Raw genomic sequence first — 12,183 nt, forward strand, 5'->3', positions numbered from 1 at the left:
TGAAGTACAGAACTTTAGCCCACAACTAGCAACAAAGATGGGAAAGAATGAGTCCAGATTCTTGGGTCCATATATAAACAAAATACAGGAACTGAAGCTGTAGTGTGCAAGGAAGTATGACGATAAGTATCATCAGAAGTGTGATGCATTTCTCTGCATATTGGCAGATGCAGGTCTTCAATAGGAATTTGACACTGCATGTGCCAATTGAATGAAGCATTCAGCTACAGTGTAGTATTCAGTAATTTCCAAGTCATTTTGTGCTCATTCTAGGCCAGAGTACGTCCCTGCCATATGGAAGGGTACCCCATATAGAAGGGTAATTTCTACAGACATGGAGCCCAGCTTCTCATGATATATCATCCCAAGAGAGCGCTCTCTGGTCTCAGAAAAGTCATACCTGAATGATATTTCAGAGTTCCTTTTCTAGAGCATCAAGAGCTGTTGGAGAACTACCAGTCACCTGTCATCCCATTTCCTTACTTGTTAGTCCTTCCAGAGTCCTTCTCCACTTCAGTCCACTTCTCACTTCAGTCCACTATAGTAAAAAATAGATTGTAAGCTTTAAGTTGTACTGGATAGATACATGCTAAACTAGTGAGGAGGGCTTTAAACTAGGTTCACCAGAGGATGACGACCAAAGCCTTGAGGTAAGTGGGGAAGCGGGAGACCTGGAGGAAGAACAAGCAGGAGGGGGCAACAGGGGAAAACATTTCCTGACAAATCAGGGCAATCAACTAGTTACCTCAGGTGCCTGTACACAAATGCCTGGAGCCCGGGAAAGGAGCAAGAGGAATTGGAAGTCTTTGCACAATCACAGAAATATGAGGTGATTGGCATAACAGAGACTTGGTGGGATAGCTCGCATGACTGGAGCACTGTCATGGATGGAAGTTGTTCAGGAAGGACAGGCAGGGGAGAAGAGGAGGAGTTGCACTTTATGTAAAAGAGCTGTATGATTGCTCAGAGCTCCAATATGACAGCCTGTTGAGAGTCTCTGTGTTAAGGTTAGAGAGATAAAGGTACTTGCTAGTCTTCCTAAATATCAGGATGGTTTGTTCCTGCACTCTTTAAAGATGGTTTCTTTAAAGTACAGCCAGCTGTCCTGGGCTCCTCCCCCCTCAGACTGGCTTCTCAGGGGATCCTGCCCATGAGTTCCCTGAGCTAGTCAAAGTCTGCTTTTCTGAGCTCCAGGGCCCTTACTCTGCTGGTCTCCATCCTTCCTTTCCTCAGGATCCTGAACTCAATTATCTCATGGTCACTGCTGCCCAAGTTGCCATCCACTACTACATTGCCACCAATTCTTCACTGTTTGTGAGCAACAGGTCAAGAAAAGCATGGCCCCTAGTTGCCTGTCCAAGCACTTGCCCCAGGAAGTTGTCCCCAACACTCTCCTTAAACTTCCTGGATTGCCTGCGCACTGCTGGATTGCCCTCCCAGAAGATGTCAGAGTGATAGAAGTTCCCATTGAGAACCAGGGCCTGTGATTGGGAAACTTCTACTAGCTGTTTGAAGAAAGCCTCATCCACCACTTCCTCCTGGTGTGGTGGTCTATAGCAGAACCCCACTGCAACAACACCCTTGTTCTGCTCCCCTCTGACCCTAACCCAGAGACTCTTAACAGAAAAGACAGGGAACTGGGCTTATTTAGTTTAGACAAGAGAAGACTGAGGGGGGATTTAATAGCAGCCTTCAACCACCTGAAGTGGGGTTTGAAAGAGGATGGAACTAGACTGTTCTCAGTAGCGGCAGATGAAAGAACAAGGAGCAATGGTCTCAACAAGGGAAATTTAGGTTAGATATTAGGAAGCATTTTCTCACTAGTAGGGTAATAAAACACTGGAACAGGTTACCCAGAGAGGTGGTGGAAGCTCCATCCTTGGAGGTTTTCAAAACCTGGCTAGACAAAGCTTGGCTGGGATGATATAGTTAGAGATGGTCCTGCTTTGAGCAGGGGGGTTGGACTAGATGTGACCTCCTGAGGTCCCTTCCAACTAACTTTCTATGATTCTGTGGATTTACATACATCCCATTTACTTTTTGTATTACTTTTGCCATCACTGGTATGCAAATCCCACTGAGGTGGAACTTGGTGTCAATAAACACAGCAACAGATAAGGACAAAAAAATGGAACATACCTTGTTTGGTTGAAATAGGCAGTATAATTATAAGTAGACTGATATTTGGCCAACACTATACAGTTAGCAACCCTGTATTGAAAGCTCTGTTTACAGACCCGTTCAGTGAGGAAGTATAGTATTCTATAACTGGTTTTTCCCTCTTCTTTTGTTTTATAATGCAGTAATCTAGCAATCAAAACCACTGTGACTTCTTCAAAAACAAACAGTGGAGTAAATAAGCAGGAGAAATGACCAATATTTGTATTTGAAAAATTCAACCTAGCATTATTTATCCATTATTTCTACTTATTCAATAGTTCATTCTTTTTATGGAGGTATACAGTATTTTTCTTGCAAATTTCAGTTTCTAAACCCACTAAATCTGCAGTAATATATTCATACATCAGTACACAGACTGGCTTTCCTTGAAAGAACAGATCTATAAAAATAGCAGCATTTCTCTGCATATTGGCAAATGCAAATCTTCAGTGGTAATTTGGCATTGCATCTTTTGATTGATTGTAGTATTCAGTTATACCCATTCCCCTTTCTTCTTAGTCTATTGCAGCTTCAGAATTAGCTGGTTTGGGACACTGCTTTGCAAAGCTGATGTTATAGATGCCAATGCTCATTGTGCTGTTCATTGGCATGTGGGTTGGGGGAGGGGGGAGGTTCTCCATCACTGTCATCTTAGTATCATCAGCTGGTCTTCCTGGCCTCCTGTATCCATTGTATCTCTCTGTTTCATTGACAGATACAAAGATGATGTTAAGCTATTGCTGACAGATTTTTTTTGGCCACCGATGCATGCTGTGAAATATCATTAATTTGGATATCTGTGTATAAATGAAAACCCTTCTGGAAAAATAAATCACTAGCCAAATTCTTTGTAAAATGCAATCATGCTATTAATTCATTTTGAAAGGTTGTGTTCCCGTGTCCCAGAATTCTTTTTTTGTTTGTTTCTTTGTTAGTTTTCTTTGTGTCGCATTCTTTAACAACCCCTTAAGAAGACAACCATGGTTCCACATCTGGATGCATAAACATACTCATGAGTTAGTGATCAGTGGAGACTGTGGGAGACTGAATTGTAGGAGTGAATAAAAGGAACACTTCTTTATGTGATATCAAGGGGGTAACTAGACTCACTGACCCCATGGGGTCCCATCTGGCACTACATTCTTATACTTTATTGAGCATGCTACTGTTTCATCTAGGGGTTCTGCTACAGTGTGCATGATAATGGGAACTTAGTACGGTCCTAAGCATCCAAGATATAAGTTGGGAATGTTGTGCGTGTGTACAAATGTACATTACTTCCATCTTGCTTATAAAGTTAGTTAGTTTAGGAGCCCCTGTTTAAAATTCCCTGTAAAGTTAAGTCATTAGTTCAAAGTTTCTTTGTTACACTTGAACCTCTTTTTATTTCCTGAAAATCTTATAAAACATGGGTTTCCCAACAAGCGCCCTGACCTCTCTGCCTGTTGCTGCTGCCAGGCAGCGGGGGCTGCAGCCATAGGGGAGTATTTGTACCCATGGGAGGAGTCCCCTAAACCTCCCCCCCCCACTCCCACCCTGCTTAGCTGAGCTCTGCACTTGGGGCTGCAGCTATGGGGGGAGTCCCCTCCCCCCCACCCTGCCCAGCTGAGCTCTGCGCTTGGGGCTGCAGCCATGTAAGGAGTGTCTGGGGGTCCCTACACCCCCCACCCTGCCCAGCTGAGCTCTGTGCTCCCACTGCCCCTCTGGGGGGAGGAGGAGGAGGGGGAAGAGTTCCCCCCAGCATGGAACAGAGCCTCCCCCCAACATGGAACAGAGCCTCCCCCTGCCCTGGGGGGGGAGGAGTGGGGGGAAGAGTCCCCATCTGGGGCTGGGCAGCCTCACAGAGCCCCCCTCCCTCCCCCAGGATGCCAGCAGGGGAGGAGGAGGGAGAAGAGCACCCCCCCCCGAACTGAACAGGGCCCCCTCCTGGCCCCGCAGAGGTGGGGGAGTGGGGGAGAGGGAGGAGAGGGAAGAGTTCCCCTCTGGGACCAGGCAGCCCTGTGTGCCCAGATTGCTCCCAGCTGTCAGGGAGCCACTGGGGCCTGGCCAGGCCCCCCCTCCTCAGCTCAGCTTCCCTGTGGAAGGGAAGGGAGGGCTGCTGTAGCATCCCTGGGCTTCTGGCTTGAGCCACTGCAGGCATGTGCCAAATGTCTATCCACTTGTAAACCGGTTCACTGTCTGCAGGTTACACTAATCTGCAAAGACTAAATTAGTTCAGGTTCAATCTTTTTGAATGTCTGTCCCTAGCCTGTAAGAGGGAAGAGTGTCAAAGCTTTCAAGAGAAGGAAAGATCTGGAGAACAAAGAAGGTGTTGGCTCAATGAAAAAATGGTGACTAGTTGAAAGGGAGAGCTTGATAGTGGAAGAGAGGGGAAAAAGGCCCTGGGAAAGAAATAGAGAGAAAGATCCTTGGCTGTGGATGAAGGTTTCAACTAAAGTTGAGAGTATATTAAAATAGTTTTGAAACAACTTTAACTAGATGTCCAACCCCTTTATGTCATTTAGAACAGCATGAAGGTAGTTGTCACTTGCACCCACTACCTGTGGCCTCAAAGGACATGGGAGTCAAAATGTGAGAGAGAACCCTGTCAGGACCCCATAGGAGCCAGTAGACTGCCTTTATCTAACTAGATTAATTTCTTATGTTGAGGCAACTCTTGTGACCAGCTATGCTGCCTTTGGGGGTCAGTATTCATCAGTGGAGTGGTGCAAAGTGGTCATTATACTGGTGACTCTCTGACTTAAAATCAAGGTAAAACAAAGAGAACTGCCAAACAAAACAAAGAGAAGCTGGTGGATGGATCTTTTATTTTCTTTTATGCTACAAGTAAAGTTGATATGAAATTTATCAGAAATGAATTGGCAAAAAAAAATTCAATTTACTCAGCTAAAAATGTTTCACATAAATGTCATGGGTTGGTCAAATGTCTTTAAACTGCAGGCATGTCAAGGAAAGGAGGCAGGCTTATGAGCTACTAGAGAGCTTGGGCTTCCCCGGTTCATGGCTTTCGAGCAGCCCTGGCTTGCAAGGGTTTCTAGATTCCTCACCATGGAGCCTGAAACCATAAGAGCCTCAGCTCTAACTAGGGAGGGAGCAGAGAGCTTTGAAACCCTGACCTCAGCCATGGATCTCAAGGCTTGTAGGGTCCTGCCAGGGACCCAGGGGCTAGACCACTCTACAGGCTCCAATTTGGACAGAATTGTTCAAAGTGTAGGTTTCTGGCTTCATGGCAGGCTTCTGAGAATCCCTGACAGCACTGACTTGAGCAGGGGATCTCAACGTTTCCTGGCTCCCTCCTCCCTTCAGGAAAGTCCCCATGTCAGAACACAATGAACAAAAGCAGATTTCAGATTACTGAAATTTCCCACAAACTAGAAAACCCAAGGTTTGGCCAGCTCTGCTTAGCCACAAGGGTAAACTGTTTGAATTGGTGGGTTACCCTATTGATAGATACAATTCAGTTTCCATTTTTTTCTTTCCACTGAGCTGTAGCACATTGGAAGTAGGAAGCATCACACTCTGTTAAACAATGACAGCCATTAATCCTGAATAACACTGTTGCCTAATTATTGTAATAAGAAACAATGGCTTATATGGACATGCCCACAGCACAGTCTAATTGGGTAAAATCTCCTCTAGTAAATAATTTTCTAATTTAACTGAGGACATGAATAGCACAAGTTTAAAAATATTAAAATATTAGGCCAATCTATTCAACTCTCACTAGATGAAAGCTAGCATTACTGGAAGAGTGAGAAAAGGCTGTTTTGAAATGTGATCCATACTTTCAGGCCATGGGCAGGAATCCAACTGCAATTTCAGAAACTCTCAAAATGATTACATGCTTTCTAAATGTTGCTTTAACCTACACTGTGTATCTAGATTTGGATTCTACACTGAATTAAACCACACTGCAGTCAGGAGGCATAAAAAGTAACACTTCGGGGATGTGAGATCACTTTTCTTATGAAAGATCTGCATTGACACAAGCAGCATAAAAATAGCATACAGTATGGAGCAGCTCATAGCACAGGATGTGAGCATCTTAGAGCAAACTTCAGTACACTGTAATGAAAGAAGTGTAGATATAGCTTGTTTGACATTACGTGGGCAAGATTAAACTTAAAACTGAAACATCCATTTCAGGATGTGGACCAAATCCAATTTGCATTGTCCAAGCCATCTAACTTGGCTGGGTGCTGTAAGTCCTCCAGATGAAAAGGAGTGATCTGTTCTCACTAGCTGTGGGTGATATTAGCCTTGGCACCCCTATCTCAGAGAGATTTGAAAAAGACCCTCCAGTCCCATCACAACTCAGTTCAGCTAATCCAACATAGGGAAGGACTAACCAATGGGTAGGTAGTCTTTATAAGACACTCTTGTTTCTTTCTTTGGGTGGCAAATACTATCTTGTGCTTCTAAAACTCAGTCCTCATCAGTAGCAATTAGATACAACTGTATTTCCCTACCTCAGAAGATGCTTGTAAAACTAAATGCAAGAAAAACTGAGAGGTGGTCAGGTGCTATGGCACTGGTTCTCAACCTTTTTTGACCCAAGGCACCCCACAGAAAATGTCAGCTATTAGTTTTCTCTCACTTTTTTACTCCAGAAATGTAATAGACCTTTTTTTTTTCTGTTGCAAAGAACTCAGACCACAATAGGTCAGGATATTTTAATACTAGGGTTCATATTTGAAATCTCTGGGTTTATCTTGTGAATCATGTTTGCACACCTTACAACACTAATATTGTGTAGCACCTTGTGGCACTCTTGAAAGGACCTTAAGGTATCCCAGTGTGCTATGGGGCTTTTTTGGGGAGGGGGTGGGAGGAGAGATCTGCCCTAAAGAAAAATTTTTCAATTTTTTTTTTTTAATTCACTATCAGTCAGTTGTTCTACCTTATTTGATTATTTCAGAAGATAGATGGATCAATGAACTTCTTTTTTAATCCAGGTTAATTTATTAACCCCCTATTAAAAAAGATCTTTACAACAGAATTGTACCGTATGGAACCCCTACAAACATGCAGTGCTCCCTTTCAGGTAGTAAAAGTCCTAAAAACTCTCTCTGGAGGTATTGTGTTTCTTTGATAATTTTTTAACATATCATATGGCATTTTCTTAAACTAATAACTATAGGATGAAGACTCCTGCATTGTAAATAACTAAATGCCAGTTAACTACTGGAAACATTCATTGGAGTACTTCCAGATGTGATGCATTGTAACCTTTCAGTCCAGCACTAATTTGAATATTCTCCCAGATAATCAATAATGTTCAATCTTCTAACAAGTTGATCCAGCATATGAACAAACATCTTAGTCTTTGGGCAGCTCAAAAAGTAGAAAGTAGATCAGACTTTCATATATAGAAGTTTTAAGGGTCATTTATATTAAAAATTATGTAAATAATGTAATTAAAAATATACATTATATATAAAAATACCTCTTAAATCTTTACTTCACTGGGTGGCTGTAGAAAATAACAAGACATTACCAGTAATATTATGCATATAGGAGATAAGTCAGTTCGAAATGTGATGAAAATCTCACCTAAATTTATTTTAGAATCTGTGAATTGTCAGCTATGTTGATAATTTTTGTAAAGAAACTTGTGAAGTGAACCAACAAGCTGCCCATCACAAGTATATTGCTAGCAGTTTAGAACTTGAATAATAAACCGGTGGCAAAAAGAAAGATTTTAAAACTGTTTTTTGTTAATCTATGTAATAGTCATTTTTATATTAGTATTAGAAAATATTATGTTGTATATTTTGATGCAAAATCCTTCCATCAGCAATCATGAACTATCTAGGAGTAACTAGATGTTAGATGAACAGGTTAAGTGGTGATGGAAATGAATTATGTTATGAAATTATTGTTTTCACATTTATAATGAGTTTGTCTGATAGCTGTAAAGAGGAGCACTTAGGGTGATTACCATCATGGAAAGAATGGAAGCTGCATTTGCCTTTAAATGAACTCTACTACATGTTCAAATATTGAAAATCTGCAGTTAAATGTTTTAATCAGAGCAAAAGTACTGAATGTCTGCGTGAACTGTTATTAAGAAGTCTTTTTTACATAAGCAGAGAAAGGAGTGATAAGTCAGACTTAATATAGAAAATCAATTTTTGGGCTAACCTATTCATTCATTCTTAGAAGTTATAGAAAATAGGGTGGAAGGGACCTCGAGATTTAATCTAATCCATCCCCTTTCCTAAGGCAAAATCAATTATATTTAAATCATTCTTGACAGAGATTTGTCTAACCTGCTTCTAAAACCTCCAGTGATGGAGATTTCAAAACTCCTCTAAGAAATCTATTCTGTTGCTTTACTATCCTCAAAGTTAATAATGTTTCCTAGCATCTAACCTAACTCTCCCTTGTTACAGTAGAAGGTTATACGTTGTTCTTCTTTTCTACTTTTGATATGGCTTCATCTTTGCACTAACCTTTTTTGTATTCAAAAACTGTTTTCATGTGACCCAGCAGTTTTTTCTTCTCTACACCAACCCCCCCCCCCCCCCCCCCCATCCCTCAGCTTCTTTTTCTTCTCTACCCCAACCCCCCCCCCCTCCCCCCCATTTCTTTGATCTTTCCTCATGGGTCATATTATCTAGACTTCTGACCTTTATAGTCTCTTCAGGACTCTCCAATTGATGCACATCTTTCTTGGAGTTTGGTACCAATCTGGCCGTAGTACTCCGGCTGAGACATTATGTGGTAAGTAAAATGTAAAGATGTTTATTGCCTATCATGAATATCAGTTCAGGGCATAGATTTTCAAGTTTGTGTTAAGAAAGCCATTAGAGATTTGTATGTATAAAAGCTTATGTATTATTAATTATGAAAACAATTGTAAATGTTTGCCTTTACAGTCCTCAGTTCTTTCTTCTTTTTTTTTTTAAATATGCAAATCTACTGACAGGTTGGGGCAAAACATACATCATATATTGTATGATTAAGTATCCCCAACCATTAGGCACATAAAGATTTGTTTGCTTTGGATGAGAAGATACCATCAAACAAAACTGTAACTATATGCAGAGTCGCAAGGTATATGTGCCCTTCACCTATGTTTTGTGTGTTCAAAGAAAGATTTAGCTTCTGAAAAATTTAACAAAATTTTGTGTAAAAATCTTGAAACCATTTCCTGTATTCTTTTATTTCTTTACTCATATTCTCAGATGCAGTGATTATGTACTTTTAGTGGCATACACAAGAATAGTGAATAAGCAAGTTACAAATACTTTTGCAGTAGTGTTGTCAGCATCAGGATTATCACCATGTGGTAGGGGCAATGCCCCAAGAGAAAACTTACCTCAAAAAGGAGAGCTCCTGAGCCAGCGGGATGCTGCCAAGAACTGGAAGTCCAGTGGGAGCAAAACCACAGTGGGGGAAAATGCCGCGGCAGCAAAAAAAATTTAAAAAGAACAACGAGCCCAGGAAGAGCCAGGATCGGCTCTAGCCCCAGCACGGACCCGCTTTATGGTGCATGCCAGTGCCAATTCACCACCCAGCCCCTCAAGGAAAGGATAAAAGCTCCAACGGAATCAGAGCAGGGAAAACTGGAAGTGAGGCTTCAGGTGGGGCCAAAAGAGCCCCAAGTAGGAGAGAGCTCTAGAGAGGAGCAGTGGTGGCTGCCCCAGGAAGGGGCACCTGGAGTTGAGACAAGCCTGCAAGGGCTAAGGTACTTACCCAAAGCAGAGTCATGGATTCCAGATGCCTCCGGACCTGACTGGACCACCAGGGACCCTCCAAAGGAAAAGAGAGCCAGGAGTCTGGCCCAGAGTGGATACACAGCCAGGAAAAGTAGAGACATACCTGGGAACAAGGTAACTGGGTGACAACAAGGACTATAAGTGAATTTCACTATAGCCTGGAGCCCAGGCCAAGCAAGGTCCACACCCTATTTATTCTAAAGTTAAAAGACCAAGACAAAATTACCACTGTGGCTCACCCTAGCGGTGGGCAGAGGATAACAGCTTAAGGTTGGCATAAGGCATGAAGTAGGGGAGGCAGAGCCCCAAATCAGAAAACCAAACACACAGAGTTAAGGAGGGTCCCAGGGAAGGCAAGACATAATGCCTTACTCCCGATAACAAACTTATTTTCTATCAAAGACATGGCAGGACCCCTGAAGGCCTTCCAAGATTAATAATTTAACATCAAGCTATCCCGTTCCAAAAGAGACAGTGAGACCCAAAAGGTCCATAAGAGCTAGACGTACTAGCGAACGCCATGGGAAGTTACACACCACCATCTCAAGTTTGTAGAAAGTAAAACATTTAAATTTGACTACATGTTTTCTAGTGCTCCTTCCTTTCCAAGAACCACACAAACAACTGTTTTGGTATGGATGCATGACAAAGCAATGTACAGAATAAGAGAAGTATCATTATTAATAATTCTGTTTTAGCAGATTAACTCATCAACATCCTAAAAATGGGGGAGACTCAAAACTAAAATGGGTTATTAATCATACACATGTGATAAGCATGCTAATCATTTTGAAATAGCTAATTGGATGTCTTTTAATGATACTATTAGATTTCCATGTGCCACAACAGATTTCTGACTTATCACATCTTTTGCCTGACATTTAACATTATATTGTGCTTCCCACAACTCTCCTCATACTTCATACTGTATCAAATCTGATCATGATTTGACAATATATAATTGAATTTGGCATGTCTTAAAGTGATGTTATTTTTCAGGAACTGTTTAAAAAATGCATTTACTCATCTGTTAGCAACAGACTCGTGGATAATCAAAAGTAGTGTAAAGTTAAGGATAATGTAATTTACACACCTTTATATGTTGTTAGGACAATTTAGAGTCTGTGCTGAAAATATGGAGTGTGGGGAATATTTTTTTGGTCCCAGCGTGCCTCTTTCAGCATCTCAAACTGCTTTGAGATGCTGCAACAGGCACGTGCGCACTTATCTGGGTGCACCCTTTGTAGTAAATATTTAAATTGAAAAATGAAAATGGAAAGAATAGAATGATCTTCTTCTATTTTGCCTGGTTCATCTGACATTTGTGTCAGAAGAAAGAGCATATCAGACCAAAGCTGTTATGATAATGAAGGTGAATATAGGTGGATTGTGGGTGGTGGAAGGGACCTAGTTGAGAATGGGATGGGGACTGATCAGTTGAAGCATAACTGGAGTGTTAAATGGTGTAATTTAACCAGTGTCTTTTCTTTGTTTTTTATAGGTTGTGTGGGTGAGTGTCGCAGGGCACCTCAGTGCCTGCTCCTAGGGAGTAGAAACTGCCAGGGAGAGCGAGCCCTGGCAGAACATATTGAGCGCAGCTGCGGGTTGCCGGGGCAACTAAGGAGAGCCAGCTGCCTGTAGGAGGCAGGGCCTGGCCCTTATAAAGCCCACGGCTGAGGCCAGGCTGGTAGTTCCCTGCCAGCAGCCAGAGGGGCAGGAGCTCCTGAAGCTAGGAGGTGAGTGATGCAGGAACTGCTCTAGCTGAGAGAAGGATGGCAGCTCTGAGAGGTTTGGGCACCATGGTTTAGCCAGGAGGCTTTATGTTTGAGTTATAGCCAGGAGGCTTGAGTTTATGTTCGGCTTTGATATTACACCGGAGGCTTGGGTGAGGCTGTAGGGGTTGGAGGAGGCCTCATAGGGACCCCAGAGGTGTGGGGGCCCTGAGTGCAACCAGTGGGTTGCGGGCAGGTAACAGAGACCCCGGATTGTATGTGGGGTACGTAAACCCTAGCCCTAGAGTGGGGCAGCTTTGAGACACCCCAGAGGGGGCATGATGAACCCCAGAAGGGGGCACTAGCGCAACCAGTGGGTTGTGGGCAGGGAACAGGGACCCCGGATTGCATGCGGGGTATGTAGACCCCAGCCCCAGAGTGGGGCAGCTTTGAGATGCCCCAGAGGGGGCATGATGAACCCCAGAAGGGGGCACTAGCGCAACCAGTGGGTTGTGGGCAGGGAACAGGGACCCCGGATTGCATGCGGGGTATGTAGACCCCAGCCCCAGAGTGGGGCAGCTTTGAGA

This window comes from Alligator sinensis, unplaced genomic scaffold (genome assembly GCF_000455745.1).
Source record: "Alligator sinensis unplaced genomic scaffold, ASM45574v1 scaffold590_1, whole genome shotgun sequence".
Classification (NCBI taxonomy): Eukaryota; Metazoa; Chordata; order Crocodylia; family Alligatoridae; genus Alligator; species Alligator sinensis.